This window comes from Lepidochelys kempii, chromosome 5, assembly GCF_965140265.1.
Source record: "Lepidochelys kempii isolate rLepKem1 chromosome 5, rLepKem1.hap2, whole genome shotgun sequence".
NCBI lineage: Eukaryota > Metazoa > Chordata > Testudines > Cheloniidae > Lepidochelys > Lepidochelys kempii.
In genome coordinates, this window is record NC_133260.1 from 106,601,362 (window position 1) to 106,625,669 (window position 24,308).

At 41.5% G+C, this 24,308-nt stretch overlaps 1 protein-coding gene across 40 annotated transcripts in view; it reads right to left on the reverse strand.

Moving 5' to 3' along the window:
• Window positions 1–24,308, reverse strand: part of PTPRD (protein tyrosine phosphatase receptor type D) — a 1,705,510-nt gene that overhangs the window by 942,820 nt on the left and 738,382 nt on the right. For all 40 annotated transcript variants that reach the window (XR_012159111.1, XM_073345355.1, XM_073345353.1 and 37 more), the window contains one exon: window positions 11,191–11,239. The gene's annotated coding sequence lies outside the window, so the exon portion shown is untranslated. The remainder of the gene's footprint in view (window positions 1–11,190; window positions 11,240–24,308) is intronic.

Consider the following 24,308-nt stretch of genomic DNA (forward strand, 5'->3'; position numbering starts at 1 on the left):
CCAAAGCAGGGTAGCAACACAGAAAAGAGAGCATGGACTGGTTGGCTCTCAAAGATAAGCATGAGGCAGGGGCAGCCAGGCCACATTTCAGTGGTGTTATGACCACATGTGCCAGGCCACATCACCTCTCATTCAAATTTGGCCCAGCTGCCACTCTGTCACAAGGGAGAGGTGGCCAGGACCAAATTTGAGTGAGTGTTGTGGTGACCGAGCGCACAGAGTTGCAACACCACTCAAATTTGTGGCAACTTTAAAAAGTTGCGGTGTGTTAAAAGTTGCAGTTTCTACAACAAAATTGCAGCCTGCAATTTTCTTACAGCCTTGCCTGTGAGTGCTATAAATGAATGTTACAAACATACTGAGGTATGAGAAACATAATGTAAGAGAAATGTAAGAGAAACATTTTCGCAGTTGTCCTGTTTTGGATAAGGGTATCTCACTGTTTTGTGCTCTTCTAGGTTTTGGATAAAGTAACTAAAAAAAATCACCAGCTCTATATAGTATATGGGTCTGACCCCTCGGACTTTGATGTGTTTAGGATCAGGCCCTATATTAGAACTGCTGTATCGAATAAGGGTCTAATACAAAGTACATTAAAATCAATGTGGGTCTTTTCATTGATCTCACTGGGCTTCGGATCAGCCACTAAAAGAATATTCTGCAACTATTTTAAAAACTGTAAAATAGTTTCAAGGGGACTTTAAATAGAAAAGAAATAGTTAGTTCCAATATGAAAAATACGTCAAATTTATCTTTGGTGTAATTCTGTCATTTACTTGATCAGTCTTACACGAGGCATGATTTTTTCCCTGTATCTTTATAGCATGTTATTACAATATCCTTTTGGTCTTCAGGGACAACTCTTTTCTTTAGGGAGCTAGCAGATCTGTACAAAAGCAAATGGAAAACTTTTTGCTAGGTTGCATTTTAAATAATTTATGTTTCAGAGATTTAATAAGAACATTGAAGGCCGGATGAAAGAAATAATTTTACCTTTAACGTATAATTTACATTTCCAATTCCACATGCTTTGTAAATGTGAGTCACTCTGGGCTTATGATAAGCAGATATTGACATGGCCTTTGAATATAAAGTAATTGCTTAATAGAATTTTTTCCCCTTTCCTATAATTTGAAAGCAACTAACAATGATTGTATTTAGTGGGATGACTGTGAATTGCTGAGGAAGGTCAAAGACTTGTCAGAAAAATCAGTCTGAGAACAATTGCAAATAATCCATTGGCACTGATAGCTACCAGCATGACCATTACTAGTGATTTTTGTGCATCAGGAAAAGCTTGCCTCTCTCCACTGAATAGTTTAAATGATACAACTAGAGAAAGTGAACACAAAATTACTGCCTTCTTGGAAGTGTTATGCCTTTGTCATCTTCTTAATTGATTTTAGTATATAGTTTCTAACGGACCCTTGTCTGCTAGAACTTGTAACAGGACATGTTAGCCCTGTCTAACGTGTGCAACAAGCTCTGTAGCCTGGTTGTAAAGTGCAATTATTGCTAGTTCAAGACAATTAAATTGCTGTTTTATGTGACAGAACAGAACCATAAGTGTAAACACCTAAGGCTCCTAATACAGAACAGTAGCATGTGTAAGATAACATTCTTTGTGCCTTTAATTCCATCCACCTAAGTACCAAATATGCCTGTTGCCTTGCCTTTCAGAACTCGTTTTAAGCTTAGAAATAATCAGACTCCCAAGAGATGCAATGACATTCCTACAGGTACAAAAGATAGAATATCATCAAGATTATAGAGCATTATTCTAATGATAATTTGTCCTTGGTCGACACTTAGGCTATTTATCAATATTTTCAGACTGTTGTAACCACATGGTAATGATAATGGCAGCGCTACTGCACACTTTGCCCCCAGGGCTGCTGCTGGTTTTAACTGACCTGCATCATTCTTTTCAGAGCAAGACTAGACAACAGGTGGTGTAGATGAGATATTGGCATTGTTAACCATGGGATAGCAAAAGTGGGAAATAATTGGCAAGCAAACTGATTTTTATTCTGATTATTCAATTTAATTCATCATAGGGCCTTAATAGAACTAAATCTGAACATACAGTAGGGTATACAGAGTCAACAGAAATAGTTACCCTCATTATAAAAGTATTTTTCTGCTTCACAGACATACTAAGTAACACAGTTAATTTTCCATTCATGTTGCTCTTTAATCATAAATTAATCTTGGAAAAACATAGGGCTTTGCTTGATACATAAAGGTAAAAAGACAGAATTTTTTTTATATGATACATTTTAATCTGTCAGAGGTAAATATCCTGTAGACTGAAACAACATGCTGCATGATTTTTAATAAAACCAAATACTCGTATGGGGCACCATATGAGAAAAAAAAGTCCCCCCTCCCACTATTTGATTTCAAGTTTAATTTACATACAACCTTTGACTTACATTGTGGTGTGACCTGAAAAATTGTAGTCACATAGTAGTTCATGCACTGGTGAATGTACTAGCAAGAAAAGGTATTTTGCTTTCTAAGCTTTTTCTATAATATTTTAACTGTCATGCTTGAAATGTACATTAAAAGAACAACTGGCTAAGCACTTTCATGGTGCTTTTAAGGAAATATGAGTCAGTTCAAGGGAAAGATATAAATATCTAGACGTGTATGTGCATATATATATTTTTTTCTTGTAGGGGCTGAAAACAAAAATAGTGAGAATCCATAAAGATCAAGCACGCTTATTTGTACAGTTTTGTCATAAATTAAATATATATTTCATATAGCTACAAATGTTTCCAAACCCAACATTACGTCTAGCCACCAATAGTAGAGTCTGGCTGTTAAATATATGGATATACCAGTATCATCAGATATCTTTTCACCTGTAATACTGAGCCGACAGAGGTGAGGTAAGGTTTAATTTTTGTTATATACTGTCCAAGCTGTATTTTTCAAACCTTACTTTTTATTATTTTATATTTTTTTAAAAAAGGAGAAGAATATAGATTAAAATAATCCTCTACCTGAGCCCCAAGTTTTAATTCAATATTACACCTGACTAAATATCAGACATCCTAGTATGATACATTCGGGTATTTCTATGATTTGACAGTTAATGCTTTCCAAGGCTGAAATTGTGCCTCCTCTTAAATGTTGGTGAGTACCGCTATTATATGCTTTCTTTAGACAGCCACTAACAGGGACCCACTTCTCCACCACATTTTTCCCACTAGTATCCAGCATCCTAGCTCCCCAATTCCATCTCTCGCTCCAAAACTTTTTCAGTATTTGGGAAATCTAAAGGATCTATTAACTTTTGTGTGAGATTAGAGGAGCTGGTTCAGAATGCTTTCTAATAAAAAAACAAGGAGGAACATCAGTCCCACCAGGAGTGCAGCACCACACAGAGCCACAGGCAACATTTTGAAAGCAGAAAAAGAGCTGTTTGGACAAAGGAAAGGCTGCTGCCCACAGCTTTAACAACTCAGGACAGTTTCACTCATAGTGGGAAGGTGCTGGTTACTTTTCCCCATTTAGAGTACTGTTTTTGATTGATTTCTTCTAAATAACATCATTAACTATGCTGGAAAATCCGCCAGCAATCCAGGACTAGGCTAACCGTTTGCAAGGCCCTAAGCTACCACATGGCCCCTAAGTGCGCAGCACTTTTTCCTCAATAGCCTTAGCGTCTGTGTCCTCTAGAACTAGGAGATAAGACTGGTGACTTGCTAGTAATTGATGGGACCCCAGAAGTGACCCCATAATTCCACTTTGCATTGGCACAAGACTGAACCTACTCAGACATATCCTTTCTTTCCAATAACTGAAGCAATGCTCAGAGTAGCTTCAAAGAAAACAAAACAGCTTGGAGAGCAGAAGTAGCCACTTCTATAGGACTAGGGCCTTGCCTACAATTAATGTTCTCCAAAACTTCCCCATTGTTGACCTAGCACCAATACAGCTCCACCTGTGTTAGTAATGGTGTAAGCACAAGGGAAAGTTGGGTGCAGATGGTTTCACTTCTGTATCATCGAACCAACTCCTGCACTCCACTAGCATTTCCATCATTGTTAGCATCGGTGCAAAGCCAGCAATGAGAGAATTTCAGAAAATGCTCAATACAGGTGCAGACTTATACAAACAGCTCCCCTTAGTCATTTCCCACCTCTCTATTTAAAGAGGCAGAGGACATACCTAACTACACAAGCAGTTTATTACTTGGGCTTTATGCAACTTTCCTAATGAATGAGGAATCAGGCATAATCTGGAAATAGGACTTTCATTAGAAACCTAAAATTAACCCCCAAAAGTCAAACAAAATATTTTCTGAGTTTGGTCTCATTTCACTGAAAACCCCATCCCTTCAGTCTCCCCTTTTAGATCTCCAATGTCTTTGAGGAGGAGTCAGCTGCTGGGCTACATACCCACCAATTCTTCTGACTCCTCCATCATTAGTCTTTTGTGGGAGGTAAAGGGGAAAAGGGTCTCAGACCTGCTGTGTCACACAACTCCTACCACAGGTCTTCTTGATGGGAATGAGGCTGCCATCAACCCTTCTTTTGTACAACAGGGGGCAGAAAAGGTGAATAAGTCAGTCTGAGGGTTGGTCCACTATCCTTTGCACCACAGCTCCGGAAAACTATGTAAGAGGAAATGTGCAAGAGATTTTAGAATGATTCAGCATACAGCAGCAGCACCGCCACCACCATCACCAGGTAAAAAGGTGTGTTGCATGCTCTGGTGCTATCCAAATGATGATAGGAAGTCCCCAACCCTCTGCAAGAAACCCTTTCCAGGTGGGAGTAGAGCTAGTGGGGTGAGGAAGCAATGGTCACACTTCGTATAAACAGAAGATGGAAGAGCTGAGACCGGGTTTTCCTAAATATTCCATAAGACAATCAGTAGAGGAAACAGGAGGAAAGTTTCTCTACAGGAAGTAGCTCCCCTCTCGAAGAATTAAATTAACATGTACCCATATCCCAATAGAACTCATATGACATCATGTCTTATTGCTTAAATGATGCTTAGCAGATATATAACATTTTTCATCTTCAAAATATAAATTAAATAAGTGATATTCCAATTGTTTAATATGTGCGTATATATTCAATTTTAAGTTATCTCACAAACACTAATGATACAAATTGGAGAGTTCCTTTCACCCTATTATTCCCTTGCCCTCAAATCTTAAAACAAAATGATTACAGGCATGGTTAATGCACAACAGTTTGTCAAATCATAAAGGTAAGTATGTAGTTTATATCAAATTTCTTTACTTTTACTATACTGTTTCCCTAGGGTAATATTTTATTACATAACGGCCTATGTTTCAACAATGGTGTCTATTAGACTGTCCCACACTTTATTTCTTATTTAGTTTACAAACTGCTTCTTTATGCCAATTTTAAATTTGATTTCTTTGAAGGCTCCACAAACCTATCATCTGTGCTGTGCTCAAATGAACTAATCTGACATTATCTACCTCCATTTAAGATTTTCATAACCCAATTACATTTGTTCCCTTTGAACACCCTTTTCTTCTTAAACTACATAAAATTAAGATTCTGAAACCTTTCCTCAGCAACCTATTCTATAATCCAGAGAATAACCTATTACAGTCATCCCATGTCCCTTTTACACAGAGAACTCCAAGCATTGAAATAATGAAATAGCACAAGTTATTTGAGAAAGATACATACACAGTCTCTCCAATATTAGAGAAAAATATTTACGTCACTACACATTTTAAACACACCATACAGTAGTTGTGATTGGGCTGAATACTCCACCCTCTCCTGACAGTTTTTCTGGCCTCCTGTCCTGCATCACCCAGACTGTGGTAACAAAGCCTCCTATGAGACTTATAGTTCCTAGACATCAGTTGACTTGTATACTCTGAGAGAATGGTCTGCTGGGAGAGGAACTGGGAATAAAAACCCAGCCATCTCTTATAGTATGGAGGGATAGAAGTTCTCCTGTCCCTGGTCCCCATCCCAACACATCACCAGGGTAATTAGTTCGCCCTAGTAAGGAAAAAAGGATGACTGGTTGATGCCAGGGAGGACAAAGAAACAGTCAAGCCCATTGAGGACAGAAGTCTATTGATTTACACCCTGAACCAACAGGATAAATAGACTACTTAGGGTCTGGGAAAGCCTAGGAAACTAATTTCTGTGTTGATCCCAAATAGTGAACATCTGATCCTTGTCAGAGGTGTTTTTGTTGTTGTTGTTTTAAAGATTATTCACCTTCTCATACGTGTTGTTCTCCAAGACGTGTTGCATATGTCCATTACACTGTAGGCAAGTGTGCATCCAGTGCACTGGTTGTGGAGAGTTTTCCCTAGGGGGTGAGCAGGGCTCCCTCATGTGTCCCACAAGTGCCCCGTGCTTCAAAGTGAGGATACATGGGTGAAGCTGCTCTGCCCCTTCTTCAGTTCCTTTATGCCAGAAGCTTATGGTGGACTCTGATGTTTCAGGAAAGGATTAGGTAATGGTCCCATCCAACATATTTCAAAGAATAATAGTTACAAGAAGGTGAGTAACCATTTTGCCTTCTTTGAGTACTTGCATATATCCATTAAACTGTAGGCGACAAGCTGTTATACCAGATGGTGAGACTTGGAGTCTCATTAGAAGGAGGACTGTAGGGCCATTTTCCCTACATTTGCATCTTCCCTTGAGGCAGCAGAGAACACAATCTCTGGTATGGATATGAATGGAAGATCATGTCATCACCCGACAGATGTCCATAACTGGGATGTGTGCCACAAGTGCTGCTGAGGCTGAATGTGCTCTGGTTGAGCATGCTGTGAGTTTGTCAGGATGTGTTACCTCTTTGGCAGCATAACTCAGTGTGATGCAGCTGCTGTTGTATTTCTAGAGTCTTGGAGTTGTGATTGGATGACCTCTCATGCACTCTGTGTAAGAAACAGCTGGGAAGAAATTTGAAAGGGCTTTGTCTTATCCAGGTAAAAAGCCAGAGCTCAACAAAAGTTGGGAGGGGGGAGGAGAGGTTGTAGATTTCATCTTTGTGATTATGCAGCTTTGGGAAGAAAACTGGCAGCTATATAGACTGATTCAGGTGGAAATCAGGTATCGCTTTTGAGAAAAAAAGTAGTGAATGGAATGAAGTTTGTCTTTGTAGAAAACTTTGTATGGTGGATCAGTGACCAAGATATTCAGCTCTCTCACTCTCCTAGTGGAGGCAATGGCCATGCAGGAAGCTATATTCACTGACCTGTGTGGGAGCAAGCACAATGCTAAAGACTTGAAAGGAAGATCCCTCAGAGCAGCTAACACTAAATTCAGATCCCAAGAAGGAGCTAGGTCCCTGACAGGTAGAAAAGGAAGAGAGAAGGGAAGTTCTCTGCACGTATTATCTTTGGTCATACACCAGGTTAGAGATGTCAAAATCCTGTCTGGGATGCATAGCAACTTGTCTAGATGGTAAATCTGAGGACAACAGACCAACCTGAGCATGCCTGTAATGCTCTGAGTTTCAGTCTGGTGTGAGTGGCTCACATATGTACATGCAGCCATACAACCTAAGAACCTGAGGTAATTCCTTACAGTGGTCTGAGGGACGTCCAGGGGGACACAGGCTCAGTATAATCTGAAATCTGGAAAGAGGTCAAAATACTCTGGCAAAGGTCAAATCCAGGACTGCCCCAGTGAATTCTATCCCTTACAGAGGGGATAATGTTGATTTTTCTTTGTTCAATTTCAGGCCCAGGATGTTGAACAGACACAGTTTGATGGACAGCAGCCTGTTCTTGGGATCTGGAGTGACCATGAACCAATCATCCAGGTAAGGATACAAGTGGATGTCACTGTTGTGGAGGTAGGATGCCATAACAACCATGCACTTGGCTTGTCATCAGCACTGAGGGTCTTTACCAAAGGGCAGGATGGAGAACTGGGAATGGCCATCTCCTACAACGAATCTAAAGAACATCCTGTAGCCAGGATGGATGCCACATGGAAATAGGCATTCTGTAAGTCGAGAGCAGCATACCAGACTCCCAGATGTAGGGAGAGAATGATCTCAAGTCTATACGTTGCTGAGAAATGAGCAGGTAGGCCAGATCTCCAGCATGGATGCCAACCCTAGGTGACCAGACTGCATGGTGGTTGTACTACAAGCACAGGTCACAGGGCTAGTCAGCTCTGAGATCTCCATGACAGTGCAGGTGATGTGCATGCCTATAGATGTGGATTAAGTTCAGAGAAAAACTTCAAACCTGAATTAAGCTCGATTGATTTGACTCTTCTGGTGATTTAATAAAACCTGAGGTTAAGTGAGGTCATACCACACTATAATTCATGTAAGGAAGTCTTGGGACTTGCTCCACCCGGTTTCACAGAGATCCTAATGCTTCAGCTAGATCTTGGCACAGTCCTATGTTCTGACTCAGGCTACATCTACGCTACAAGCCAGGAGTGTGATTCACCTGCTTAGGTACATGTACTCATTCTCATCAAACTAGCATGAGTAGAAATAGTGGCGTAGACAGGGTGGAATGGGTAGCGGCTTCATGGCCGAGCCGTGTTGAGTATATTCCCGTTTGAAACTGGAGGGTACATACTCAGCACAGCTTAGCTCTGCCTCCACCTCCACGACCCATGCTACTGCATCTACACAGCTATTTGTACTTGTGTTTGGTCCATGAGAGCTAGTATGAGTATGTGTACACAAGCAGGGAAATCACACACCTAGCTTGTAATGTAGACATACCCTAAGACTCTTGCACCTACTTTTCATCTTCCTGACAAGTTTATAACTCTGTTTATCTGGGGACAAATTCATTCCTGATTTAATTAATTTGAAGTCAATAGATGTACATCAAGGAAGAATTAGATCCTTTATCTTTTCATTGTACCTTGAATCACCTAGAAAGATGCTGTAGTTGTACATAAGGTTATCCCCCTAATAAATCCACAGTGGCTAGAACTTCTAACCTGTCCCCACTTTTATTTTGCCAATTATAAATGTAAAATGTGTTTAAGAAAAATAACTCCAAGAAACTTTTATAAACTTATTTAACAAAACATCCTCTATTGCCAGCAGAAACTGTCTGTATTCCTCCCTGACCACTGGTAACTATGGGTAAGTATTTGTTTCTTATTTTTGTGAAGTTGTACTTTTAAATGATTCTATGCTATTTAGCAGTTAGTTTGTATATTCATTTCTTCTTATTCACAATACTCATGCCCAGATAGTTGGCTCTATTCATATGGTAACTTTGGCGAAATAAAATACATTCCTTGAATAGACATGGAACATTCATATCTATAAACCTGTTGGAACATTGGAACCTCAAAATGGACCATCATTAGTTTTCCATGTTCCTTCCCTAATAGATAAAGGATTATTAGTGTAAAGCAGCAGCTGCCCAGGGGAAGAGAGAACCCAAACACTATGTACAATATTTACATTTAATGAAACAGAGGCCTTATAATAGTGAGACGGCCTTACAAATCACTTCTCTGTATGTTCATTAAGAACTGGCTCTGCATTAAATGTCCTCAGCTGTGTCTGAATCACTTATTGCCAGTCCTTAAGAGACATAAAAGAGACAGTTATGCAAAAGTTAATATGTTTAAAATTTGCTACCAACCCAAGTCCTGCAAACTCTAATTCTAAAATAATTCTATAAAGCACCGAACTATTACCTTCTAAATCCCCAAAATATAGCAATTCAAAAGAGTAAATCTGAGCACAAACACAAGGACAAACAGTTTATTCAGATTACTATAAAAGTACCAGTTAAACAGTTATACTGTACACCTATAAATCACCTTCAGATCAGCAGTGAAGACTTTGTTCAACTATCGTTATGCAATGCAGTAATCTAGAAATAATAGTTTCTACTCCACAGTTGATGGAGAAAGAGAACTTTCACGGGCAATAAAGGATGCAGGGTTGTTTGTTTTTATTATATCCATCCATTTTAGCCCACAAAGTAAATTATTATTTTCTTAGATGCCGTGTATGTCTTTAGTACAGAAACCTAAATTTCAGTTCAGGTTTTCACAGATAAAGCTTCTGAAACACAAATATAACTTAGGGCTAAAAGGATGTAGCTCATTATAGAGAAGCAGTAAAATAAAATATATCGCTGCTTTTGCTGGGCTACATTTTAAACTGCTGCCTTCACAGAAGCAACAGACTCACAAAACAGAACTGACAGGTCTGTTCTTGGGTTTCTACTCTTCAGGGAGTTTTATCTTTTGCCCAAATATGCATATTATGACAGCTATTTTGTGTTATACAAATGAGGTTACCTCATGAGTTTGCTCCCAATTGAATGCTAACCATATTGTCTCGTTATAAACAAGCATTTGACTTTATTATATTTAATACTATGAAACAGCCTTAAAACACGAGAGAATATTTTTGCGGTAATGCTAAGCTTTTAACTCTAACAGCTTTTACTTCACAGGCTCTTAAATGATACCAACTACATGGTAAACATCTATATCCTTGGTCCGAATGTGTTTAGTATTGTAGTTTTCTCAAGAAATACAGAGTAGTACCGAAGACAGAAAAAAGCTCAAATTGTAGTCACCGCAATTTTCCAGTAATTTTTATTTTCATTGTAATAGGTACCTGTCTTGGATTCAGTTCACTGAAGCTGTGACATTAAACATTTGTTGAGGGAACCCATTTTGATAAAGCTTGACAGGTAATAAAACAAGTTTGACTTTCTATTGCTGGTTGCCGCTATTCATTCTCATCAAAGAAGCTTTTCCACAAAGGTTTTAATGTACAAAATTGCCATTTACATCTGCAGGACTTCTGTCAGTTTTATAAATCATTGCTTCTCTGAATAATTTTTATCTAATCCTTTTTGAAATCACATTAGCTCCAATATTTGATGACTATATTAATATTAGTCCCATAATGGAATGTGGCCAGGTTACATGAATGTAACCTCAAAGGAGTAAAAGCTTCACTACAAAATATATTCTTCTTCAAACTATTCCAGAGAGAAAAACAAACCATTTTATTGCCAGTTTAAACAGTGAGGCAACAGACCTGTATACCAACAATCTGCCCAAAAGACCAGGTGACTCACAATAAATTTAGCACAGACGTTTTTCTTCTCATTCTCCGAATACCGCAGCCCCATCCTGGAATGTGATTTCTTGCATTAATATACAAGTTGAAGCTAAAGAAATAACAAAAATCACTTCTTACCCTGAGCTTGCAGGTTCTGAATTCAATCAAAAATTCTCCACCCTGAGACCTGGGAAAATACAAGAAAGAAAATCCCTCTATCAGCACTGACAATAATTGGTGAGACATTAGAAATATTGTAAACAAGGTAAATGATGGTTCAATGCTATGTGTAATTAATACATTATGGAAAAATCAATTGACTTAAATCCTTGACTAGCATACTTTGAATGGAACATTATTTGTCAGAAAAGAAGCTCAATAAAACCTTTAAAATTTAAGTGTAATAATTCTTTTTTCCATGTTCTGAGGTAAATTCATTTTCAAACTTCCCTACAATTGAGTTTATGCATTTCCACAGTGAACACTAAACTCCCAGGGTAGCTAGGTAGAAAAGTGTTCAAGTTATATATTGCTGCAGTTCAAACAATATTCTTGGCTAGATTTATCTAGAAACCAATGGCTTTTTTGCAGGGGGTAAGCAAATTAATTAGTTCTCTGTGAGGTATAAAGAACAGGCAACACGAGTTCAGGCTACACTCCAAAGCTTTGGTTTGAAGGCTAGAGAAAACTGAGCTAATTATAAATGATACACATTTGCGGTTGGAGGGAATCAGAATGCCCTGCAACAGCTGACAAAGGAGCAGTAGGGGTAGGAGCGCAAGATAAATGACTGGAGGTGGATATTTGTAAACGTGGAGGGACTCAAATAAAATGTCTTCTATAAAGACCAGGAAGAGAAATCAGTTGAGTGTATAAATCTCTTTCATGAACAAATAAAACTGATTCACAACTGAATTAACGTTCATTTAACTGAACTGGATGCATTTCTCTATAAATACTAACATTTGTTAAACTTATCAGTAATATATCAATGGTTATCCCATTACCAAGGCTTGAAGTTACCCTTTAGTTTAATAAGGGCAATCAAAAAAGTGATTTTTCTACAACAAAATGAGTTTCCACCTTTTTGTCTCCAGCATTTTTTTTCTTTTCATTATAACATGAATGAAGATTAATTCTTCAGATCTATAATCTGGCAAAGAAATATTAGAAAATGCACAAAGTCTAAACATACTATTATATATTAGTGCTTACATTCAGATTAAGAGCACAAAAGGGAGCTGCGCATGTTATAAGCCAAAAACACTATTCTAGCATATCCCCGTATACCAATACTAAATTTACTTTAGCATCATATTAATTTTATTTAATGATAACAGGTATAAGAGAAAGATGAAAATGCTGGCCCTGATTCAGCAAAGTACTTAAACATATCCATAACTTCAAACACATGAAGAATTCCCTTGTTGTTCTTTAAGCACCTTGCTGAATTGAAGCCTTAATATTGAATTATTATATATCAATTAATTCCCTGTGTGTGCATGCAAACACACACAGACACTTTCGAAGTGCCACTTGTGATTCTGTAATTAATATTGTGTTCCTCATTAATAGGCACGGTGGTAGCACTGCCTACTAATAAAGTTGCCTGATACTTCCCATTAAAAGTCCCTGTTTTCAGTTGTTTATACCTTTGCCAAACAGTAATCATTAAGGCTGAAATGTTCCATGTCAGGGGTCTTGCCACAAGCTGATCTGGGGGAGTGTGGGGGGAAAGGAGGGGGGAAATTGCAGCCAAAACAGTTTCAGCCGTTTCTGAAACCAATGTTCGGGGGAAATAAATTGTTTCACCCATATTTTAAAAAAATGGTTACCTTTTCTTGAAAAAAACAGTAGTGCATCCATGATTTAGAGTAGGGACTTGAAAATTGGTGGCCTTTGAGTGTACCTTTTTCCATCCTTAAGAAAATCTGTCCAAATTTGGCCAATTTATAAGCCTTGGAAAATTGTAGTTCACACATGCTCAGTAGAGACATGCTACAGTTTTGCAGCTAAATTCTCTAAAGATTTCACTTGCAATGAGTATGTTCTAGTCAAGGCTGGGCTGGGTCTGAACCCTGGATCCGAGTACCAAAAGTGAAAACAGGGAGCCTGTGTCTTCTGTTTTCTCAGTGTTCCTACTACTGAAACTCAGGCAACAGGAAGTTGCTGCCTGATTCAAATGCAAATGGGACAAAAGACAGACCTGAGAGGATTTTGGGGGAGTAGATAAGCAGAAGGAGCCTGTAGGATAAGGGGAGGTGACTGGAACCAGATACTGGTAGGGGCAGGAGAGGGAAACTGTGACTGGGAGTTGAGGTGAAGGAAGACTGGGACCAGCTGGGCATGGAGACTGGGACTATGAGCCAGGGAGCAAAACAAGTGGCAGAGGAAAGACAGATTGGATGAGGAGCCTGATGGAAGATGGACAGGCAGTAGAAGCCTGGAACTGGATAGAGTGAGGAGAATGGGACTGGGATGATGACATGTGGGGGAAAGGGGAAAAAAGAGGATTGGGACAGGTTGGAGCATAAAGGACACAAGGGGTCAAAATTGGGGGTGTGACCCAGGGACCTCTTGGTGCCTAAGGATTACAGTGATCCCTTGCCTCTGGTCTCTACATATTAGTTTGCCAAGTGTAAGGTCTCTGCTGAAAGCCTGTGTCACACTGGTCATCACAATTGTTGTGGAATGTAAGTACAGAAACTATGTAAGAAGTTAAGAACTTAATTTTCACTTTATATAATCCTAAAGACTTGCAGCTGGTCACCAAAAGGTGAGAAACAGGTTTCCTTCAGGCAAGGGATGTTTATCTGTCTGGCTACATGTAAATAGAGTATTGTAGGGTCCACAATAGATGCCCATTTACAGTCCACGCTAAATGCAAATGAAGGGATTGTGAAATCTTCCAGAGGGTGAATTTTACAGAAAGAAATAAACCAGCGGGAGGGGGTCCTGTTTACAAGTGAAGACAATGGAATTTTGGACTATAACTGTACATAGAGAGCTACACTCTACATCCTTTACTGAGGGAGAAAGCGGAGAGCAAGCTTTTTCATGAAAAAGGGATCACAGCCCACCTGGCTGAAAAACACTTGTCATAAATATAAAGGGAAGGGTAAACCCCTTTGAAAACCCTCCTGGCCAGGGGAAAGCTCCTCTCACCTGTAAAGGGTTAAGAAGCTAAAGGTAACCTCGCTGGCACCTGACCAAAATGACCAATGAGGAGACAAGATACTTTCAAAAGCTGGGAGGAGGGAGAGAAACAAAGGGTCTGGGTCTGTCTGTAGTCGTCTTGGCCAGGGACAGAACAGGAATGGAGTCTTAGAACTTTTAGTAAGTAATCTAGCTAGGTATGTGTTAGATTATGATTTCTTTAAATGGCTGAGAAAAGAATTGTGCTGAATAGAATAACTATTTCTGTCTGTGTATCTTTTTTGTAACTTAAGGTTTTGCCTAGAGGGGTTCTCTATGTTTTTGAATCTAATTACGCTGTAAGATATCTACCATCCTGATTTTACAGGGGGGATTTCTTTATTTCTATTTACTTCTATTTTTTATTAAAAGTCTTCTTGTAAAACACTGAATGCTTTTTCATTGTTCTCAGATCCAAGGGTTTGGGTCTGTGGTCACCTATGCAAATTGGTGAGGCTTTTTATCCAACATTTCCCAGGAAAGGGGGGGTGCAAGTGTTGGGAGGATTGTTCATTGTTCTTAAGATCCAAGGGTCTGGATCTGTAGTCACCTAAGCAAATTGGTGAGGCTTTTTACCAAACCTTGTCCAGGAAGTGGGGTGCAAGGGTTTGGGAAGTATTTTTGGGGGAAGGACGCGTCCAAACAGCTCTTCCCCAGTAACCAGTATTAGTTTGGTGGTGGTAGCGGCCAGTCCAAGGATAACGGGTGTAATATTTTGTACCTTGGGGAAGTTTTGACCTAAGCTGGTAAAGATAAGCTTAGGAGGTTTTTCATGCAGGTCCCCCACATCTGTACCCTAGAGTTCAGAGTGGGGGAGGAACCGTGACATGGTGGCACAGTGGTGGGATTAACCTGAAATCATTTTGAGATCCAGTTGAGATTTTTTGAACTAGAAATACAGATTTTAAAAAGGAATTTTTAGAAAGTCCAGAAAGCAGCTTTGAAACTGAAAGCAGCTTGGTTTCTCTCTGCTTTGTTGCCAAGCAGAGACAAAAGGGGATTATCTTGTGAATTGCAGGTTTTCTTTGCCTGGAGGCAGGGTACTTAACTCCTGCAGGGAAATTCACAGTCTTCCAACCCAGAGGTTTTTTTTTTTCTTTTCTTCCTAAAAGTAAATAGGGGGTGTGTGCTCTACCCATTTGCCTGGAGACAAAAGTGGCAGGGTTTTTTTTAGGATTTTGATTTTTTTTTTGTTTTACAAGGAGCACAGGTTTGAAAAGAATTTTTTTTTTCTTTGGGCTGGGTAAGCAGGTTTCCAAGTAGTTGGAGGTTTTTTGCTTTAATTTGGGCCCAGAGCAGAGACAAGGGAATTGTCTTTTTCTGTAGGCTGACAATCACTATCAGAGAATAGGTATTCTATTCCAGCACAGCAAAATTTTACAGCCAAGTTTTGTTTGTTTATTTCTAAACCTCGGGTGTAAAGTTAGTTAAAAACAGAGAGGTTAGAATGGCCAAATCCTCGGCTCGACTACAGCTGGAATTAGCCAAATTTCAGGCTGAGGAAAAACAAAGGGAACATGAAAGACAGATAGAACTCATGCGGCTGGAGAAGGAGGTACAGGAGGCTGCCCACAAGAGGGAAATGGAGGCAAGGAAGCATGTGGAGGAGATGGAGAGGATAAAGGCCCAGCAGAATATACCAACAAACCCTAGCAATCCTTCTCCAGGTACCACTTCCCATCCCAGAAAGTTCCCCACCTACAAGGCAGGTGATGATACTGAGGCCTTCTTAGAAAACTTCGAAAGGGCCTGCCTTGGGTACAACATCTCTACTGACCAATACATGGTAGAGCTGAGGCCGCAGCTCAGTGGACCCTTAGCTGAGGTGGCAGCTGAAATGCCTAAAGAACATATGAACAAGTATGAACTGTTTAAATCCAAGGCGAGAGTCAGAATGGGGATAACACCCGAGCAGTCTCGTCGGAGGTTCCGAGCCCTAAGGTGGAAACCAGACATGTCATTTACCCGACATGCCTACCACATTGTGAAACATTGGGATGCCTGGATATCAGGAGCAAGTGTTGAATCTCCAGTAAATTTGCCCTTCCTAATGCAAATGGAACAATTCTTAGAGGGTGTTCCTGAGGAAATAGAAAGATACATCCTAGATGGGAAACCCAAAACTGTAATCGAGGCAGGAGAGATTGGAGCCAGATGGGTGGAGGTGGCAGAGAAGAAGAAAACTGGTCGCAGTTGGAGCGGAGACCAGAAGGGACCACCCCAGACCACACCCTATTACCGGGGGCCGCCCAAAGCCCCACCTACCTCCCAAAGAACCCTCCAGACCCCTTATCGTCCCACCACCCAGTTCTCCAGCAACCCACCTCGCCCCGGTGACCCGTCAGCTGGACGATGTTTTAAATGTAACGAGCTGGGGCATGTAAAGGCCAACTGCCCCAAGAACCCCAACAGATTACAGTTCATTGCACCGGAATCACACCAGAGGTCCACAGGCCCAGATACCTCCCAGATACCCTTGGAGCGGAGGGAAACTGTGAGTGTGGGCGGGAAGAAGGTCACCGCGTGGAGGGACACCGGAGCACAAGTGTCAGCTATCCATGCTTCCTTAGTGGACCCCAATTTAATCAACCCAGAGATCCAAGTGACGATTCAACCCTTCAAGTCCAACTCTTTCAATTTGCCTACAGCCAAGTTGCCTGTCCAGTACAAGGGCTGGTCAGGAATGTGGACTTTTGCAGTCTATGATGATTATCCCATCCCCATGCTGTTGGGGGAAGACTTGGCCAATCACGTGAAGCAGGCCAAGAGGGTGGGAACGGTCACCCGCAGCCAGGCTAAACAAGCCGTGAGGCCTAGCTCTGTTCCGGAAACTTCTATCAGGGCCCGGTCAGAGGTGATGGACCCGGACCCCAGGCCAATGTCTGCAACAGCAGTAGTGGATCCAGTCCCAGAGACCCAGACGGAACCAGTCCCAGAACCGGAACCAGCCAAACAACCAACACCAGACCCCGTGCCAGCACTGAATCCAGTACTTGCAACCTCAACACCAGAGGGCCCCACCGAAACTGAACTGGCAGCAGCCGATAACCCTACACAAGAGGCTCAGCCGGAGCCTGAATCCCAACATAGTGCACCAGCGGAGAGCGGTTCACAGTCAACAGAAACAGCTCCATCCCCTATATCGCTTCCAGAGGGACCAAGCCTATGTCCCCAATCCAATGAGGAACTGATGTCTCCAGCATCAAGGGAACAGTTCCAGACTGAACAGGAAGCAGATGAAAGCCTCCAGAGAGCGTGGACGGCGGCACGGAGCAACCCACCGCCTCTCAGCTCTTCTAATCGATCCAGGTTTGTTGTAGAAAGAGGACTTTTATACAAGGAAACTCTTTCTGGGGGACACCAGGAAGACTGGCATCCTCAGAGACAGTTGGTAGTTCCAACTAAATACCGGGCCAAGCTCTTGAGCTTAGCCCATGATCACCCTAGTGGCCATGCTGGGGTGAACAGGACCAAAGACCGTTTGGGGGGGTCATTCCACTGGGAGGGAATGGGCAAGGATGTTTCTACCTATGTCCAGTCTTGTGAGGTGTGCCAAAGAGTGGGAAAACCCCAAGACCAGGTCAAAGCTCCTCTCCAGCCACTCCCCATCATTGAAGTTCCATTTCAGCGAGTAGCTGTGGATATTCTGGGTCCTTTTCCGAAAAAGACACCCAGAGGAAAGCAGTACATACTGACTTTCATGGATTTTGCCACCCGATGGCCGGAAGCAGTAGCTCTAAGCAACACCAGGGCTAAAAGTGTGTGCCAGGCACTAGCAGACATTTTTGCCAGGGTAGGTTGGCCCTCCGACATCCTCACAGATGCAGGGACTAATTTCCTGGCAGGAACTATGAAAAACCTTTGGGAAGCTCATGGGGTAAATCACTTGGTTGCCACTCCTTACCATCATCAAACAAATGGCATGGTGGAGAAGTTTAATGGAACTTTGGGGGCCATGATACGTAAATTCGTAAATGAGCACTCCAATGATTGGGACCTAGTATTGCAGCAGTTGCTCTTTGCCTACAGAGCTGTACCACATCCCAGTTTAGGGTTTTCCCCATTTGAACTTGTATATGGCCGTGAGGGTAAGGGGCCATTGCAGTTGGTGAAGCAGCAATGGGAGGGATTTACACCTTCTCCAGGAACTAACATTCTGGACTTTGTAACCAACCTACAAAACACCCTCCGAATCTCTTTAGCCCTTGCTAGAGAAAACTTACAGGATGCTCAAAAAGAGCAAAAAGCCTGGTATGATAAACATGCCAGAGAGCGTTCCTTCAAAGTAGGAGACCAGGTCATGGTCTTAAAGGCGCTCCAGGCCCATAAAATGGAAGCATCGTGGGAAGGGCCATTCGTGGTCCAGGAGCGCCTGGGAGCTGTTAATTATCTCATAGCATTCCCCACCTCCAACCGAAAGCCTAAGGTGTATCATATTAATTCTCTAAAGCCCTTTTATTCCAGAGAATTAAAGGTTTGTCAGTTTACAGCCCAGGGAGGAGACGACGCTGAGTGGCCTGAAGGTGTCTACTACGAAGGGAAATGTGCTGGTGGTGTGGAAGAGGTGAACCTCTCCATGACCCTTGGGCGTATGCAGCGACAGCAGATCCAGGAGCTGTGCACTAGCTACGCGCCAACGTTCTCAGCCACCCCAGGACTGACTGAACGGGCATACCACTCCATTGACACAGGTAATGCTCACCCAATTAGGGTCCACCCTTACCGGGTGTCTCCTCAAGCTAAAACTGCTATAGAACGGGAGATCCAGGATATGTTACAGATGGGTGTAATCCGCCCCTCTGAAAGTGCATGGGCATCTCCAGTGGTTCTAGTTCCCAAACCAGATGGGGAAATACGTTTTTGCGTGGACTACCCTAAGCTAAATGCTGTAACTTGCCCAGACAACTATCCAATGCCACGCACTGATGAACTATTAGAGAAACTTGGACGGGCCCAGTTCATCTCTACCTTGGACTTAACCAAGGGGTACTGGCAGGTACCGCTAGATGAATCTGCCAAGGAAAGGTCAGCCTTCACCACACATCTCGGGCTGTATGAATTTAATGTACTCCCTTTCGGGCTGCGAAATGCACCCGCCACTTTCCAAAGACTTGTAGATGGTCTCCTAGCGGGATTAGGAGAATATGCAGTCGCCTACCTTGACGATGTGGCCATATTTTCGGATTCCTGGGCAGACCACCTGGAACATCTACAAAAAGTCCTTGAGCGCATAAGGGAGGCAGGACTAACTGTTAAGGCTAAGAAGTGTCAAATAGGCCTAAACAGAGTGACTTACCTTGGACACCAGGTGGGTCAAGGAACTATCAGCCCCCTACAGGCCAAAGTGGATGCTATCCAAAAGTGGCCTGTCCCAAAGTCAAAGAAACAGGTTCAATCCTTCTTAGGCTTGGCCGGTTATTACAGACGATTTGTACCGCACTACAGCCAAATCGCTGCCCCACTGACAGACCTAACCAAAAAGAAACAGCCAAATGCTGTTCAGTGGACCGGAAAGTGTCAGAAGGCCTTTAACAAGCTTAAAGCGACACTCATGTCTGTCCCTGTACTAAGGGCCCCAGACTTTGACAAACCGTTCCTAGTAACCACAGATGCATCCGAGCGTGGTGTAGGAGCAGTTTTAATGCAGAAAGGACCTGATCAAGAATTCCACCCTGTAGTGTTTCTCAGCAAAAAACTGTCTGAGAGGGAAAGCAACTGGTCAGTCACTGAAAAAGAATGTTATGCCATTGTCTACGCTCTGGAAAAGCTACGCCCATATGTTTGGGGACGGCGTTTCCACCTGCAAACCGACCATGCTGCACTAAAGTGGCTTCACACCGTCAAAGAAACTAACAAGAAACTTCTTCGGTGGAGTTTAGCTCTCCAAGATTTTGATTTCGACATCCAACACATCTCAGGAGCTTCTAACAAAGTGGCTGATGCACTCTCCCGTGAAAGTTTCCCAGAATCAACTGGTTAAAATCGTCCTTGAGATGTGGAAAATATTGTTAGTCTTTATGTACTTGGTAGTATATTTAGAGATGCATGTGTCTTATTAACTCTGTTTTCCTAGAGCTCCAGGAAGAAATCCCAGCCAGTGTTTCACCCTAGCTGAGATTTGGGGGGCGTGTCATAAATATAAAGGGAAGGGTAAACCCCTTTGAAAACCCTCCTGGCCAGGGGAAAGCTCCTCTCACCTGTAAAGGGTTAAGAAGCTAAAGGTAACCTCGCTGGCACCTGACCAAAATGACCAATGAGGAGACAAGATACTTTCAAAAGCTGGGAGGAGGGAGAGAAACAAAGGGTCTGGGTCTGTCTGTAGTCGTCTTGGCCAGGGACAGAACAGGAATGGAGTCTTAGAACTTTTAGTAAGTAATCTAGCTAGGTATGTGTTAGATTATGATTTCTTTAAATGGCTGAGAAAAGAATTGTGCTGAATAGAATAACTATTTCTGTCTGTGTATCTTTTTTGTAACTTAAGGTTTTGCCTAGAGGGGTTCTCTATGTTTTTGAATCTAATTACCCTGTAAGATATCTACCATCCTGATTTTACAGGGGGGATTTCTTTATTTCTATTTACTTCTATTTTTTATTAAAAGTCTTCTTGTAAAACACTGAATGCTTTTTCATTGTTCTCAGATCCAAGGGTTTGGGTCTGTGGTCACCTATGCAAATTGGTGAGGCTTTTTATCCAACATTTCCCAGGAAAGGGGGGGTGCAAGTGTTGGGAGGATTGTTCATTGTTCTTAAGATCCAAGGGTCTGGATCTGTAGTCACCTAAGCAAATTGGTGAGGCTTTTTACCAAACCTTGTCCAGGAAGTGGGGTGCAAGGGTTTGGGAAGTATTTTTGGGGGAAGGACGCGTCCAAACAGCTCTTCCCCAGTAACCAGTATTAGTTTGGTGGTGGTAGCGGCCAGTCCAAGGATAACGGGTGTAATATTTTGTACCTTGGGGAAGTTTTGACCTAAGCTGGTAAAGATAAGCTTAGGAGGTTTTTCGTGCAGGTCCCCACATCTGTACCCTAGAGTTCAGAGTGGGGGAGGAACCGTGACAACACTCATGAGCAATACTAGGTTCTAGAGTGCATTTCATTATTTTATTTTATATGTAACCCTTAGTTTCCAATATTTTCATCTATTTGCTATTACTTGAGTCTCCATTCATTGTTAAATAAACTTATTCTTGGTTTTTTACTATAGACACATCTAAATGCTGTGTGTTGGGTGGAGTGATGATCCTGAGGTGAAAATGGTAAGGTGGTGTATAATTTTCCCTTGGGAGTAGCAGATCTGGGAATTCTGTGAGTGTCCATTGGAACAAGGGCTGGACACTCCAGGAGGATGCTCAGAGGTTGGAGTGTGCCTATTGTTAAACTGTAAAGAAAGAAAGGGGCCTGCGGAGACCCAAAAGACATGTTTTTGTTACCAGAGGCTAAGGGAGGCACAGAAGGCTCAAACAAGGGTTCCTCACACTAAGGGCAAGTGGCAACAAGGTGCTGCATAACCTTGCGTACCCACAAAAAGCGTCAGTGCCACTTCGTTCCAGGGAAAGCTGCATCAGTCATGCTGGTGACAACTGCTCTGGCTAAGGTTGCAAAATATTTTTTCATTCTAAATTACCGTTGTCAAAAGATAATTTTCTAACATATTCATGTTTGGGCTGATTCTCCATTTGGGTCCCTTCATGAAAATGGTGTGTGGGGGGGAAGGACAGAAAGAAGGAGGGGGTTGAAGTTTTTGGTTTGTTTATGGGGAGAGGAGAACAAGTTAGAACAAAGTCCCTTTCTGCTGCTGACTTCTTATAAAAGGATTAAAACAACCACATGTCCCCCACCTTTAAAAAACAACAACAACAATCCAATCCACATCAAGAAAATATTACCACCACCATTATTACTATAGAAAACTGAAATACTACTGAAATGCAAGGGCCACTCATGTCATGTAAAAATAGCATATCTTTATCCCAGCTGAGGATCTTTCCTGAAAACTTCAACCTTGGCACCCAACCTTGCAAACAGTACCAGGCACAGTGCTTACTAATATAATTAGTCCTTTCAGCAGCATATACACTTTGCTAGGGGCTCGTCTATGTGGTAACTGGAACCAAGATAACTAAAATCAGTTCAAATTCTCATCTTTATCTATTTCAGTGTAAATCTGGGGAGGGGGAGGGTTTAAATTATATCATATATTTAGAAAGTAAGTCAATAATAAATCCATTTATGTTTGAAATAAGAGCGTCTCCTTCCAGACGTGCAATAAATAACTAAAGATTTGAATTACAGCAGATTTTATTTTCATCTACCTTATAGACAATCCGTAAGTTTGAATGAAACTCATTCAAAATTAATGAAACTGTAGGACCAAGGAAATGCAATAGAAAATTCTGCCAAGTTCTTAGCTGTACACCTAAACATGGATCTAGTGCGAGTGCAGGCAGATAACTGTACAGTTCTGAGCTAACAGAAGCTTACAAGCTCAACTATTGAAACAGGAGTACAGGGTCAGCATGAAGGGTTCCGTATCTAAGAGTAAGGAGTGGTGGTGTGCATTTGTGGTGTTTTCTATTTGTTTTCATGGTGAAATTTCAGGTATTGTTTATATTAATGGACACCATAAAATATAGCTATGTGGACACGTTAAAAGTGCGGGTTATGCCTTTCTGTAAAGCATGTGACTTGCTTCACTGTTGGTGACACAATACAGGACTAAATGAACCTCTGCCCTAGGCTGCAATTTCTATGTTCATATATTTTGTCTCTACTTTGTCCAAGTCCTTTTCAACTTTAAGTATAACAAATGCTTAAAGACATACTGTAGGTATTTTTAAGGCATATTTTTACAACATAAGCAGAGTAAAACCACAGATTATAACTACAATGCTAAATGACAGCTGTGCAAATAGATTTTTATAGATATACTCATGCCATGGGTCAGAGCTCTGACACAAACTTACGATGTTATCATTCACAGGCCATTTACACTCATTTACTCTCCTATATCTCCACCTCCCCATCCCAGTCTGGCAAATGGAATCAGAAACAGCCTTGGCCAAAGGTGTATTTTGACAAAGAATGTGGATAACGAAGTTTCCTTTCGCTCTTGAAAAAATAGCCCTGCGCTGGTAAGTGGTACACAAAGAAAATATTCCCCATCACCAGGTATTTTTTATCCACTGGTTTCATGTCTAATCATTTCTAGTTTTCACATGACAATTTGTGAAATATTTTCTATTCCTTGGAAAACAGTCCCTCCTATAAGCCAGTGCAATATTTTGTGATGTCATGTGATTTTGCTGGTGAGACAGAAGGACACAAAGAAATATAACATACATATAAAAAAATTGTCAGAAGGACACATTTAAATCAATCTCAAAAACTACTTAACCAATTCAACTGAGAGAACATTCTGGCTATCAATGTGACTAAACCCTAAACATTTCAAAGTATTAGTGTTAAAAGGCGGCTGCAAAACATCCCAAATATGGAGATGCTAGCCCTTCTCCACAATATACCTCACAGACTTTCTACCCTGGGTAATCCATGCTCCCACACAGCGTATGGTTCTTTCTCCCTCACAAATGACTGGACCCCGGAGACTTCTGAGTCTGCTACAATCTTTGCACTAACAGACTTGGGGCTTCTAGTTGAAGCAGTAGATCCAGCAGTCTCAGGTTCAGTACCTATGTCTGGTGAGCACTGCTGGGGTATCATTGGAACTGTTTCTACAACTCCCCAAGGCACAGATCTCTGCCAGTTAAAATAAAGGAAGCTGCCAGCTGTAGCAGGACAAGCAGCTGTAACCAGGCAATAGAGTGCAACATGCTCACACACGCACACATAGATTCAGAGCCCACTGAGATCAACAGTTGCTCCTCCACTGACATCCTTGGGCTTTAAATCAGGCCCATAGTGCTGCTTCCTCTCCCACCGAAGTCAATGGGGAAGAAAAAAAACAAAACAAAACAGTAGGAGCAGAATTAGACCCCACATTTTTCTTCAAATACAGCTGGTGCAATAATTTTACCACATGGAAGTGATAAGCCTTTTTGGAGACTA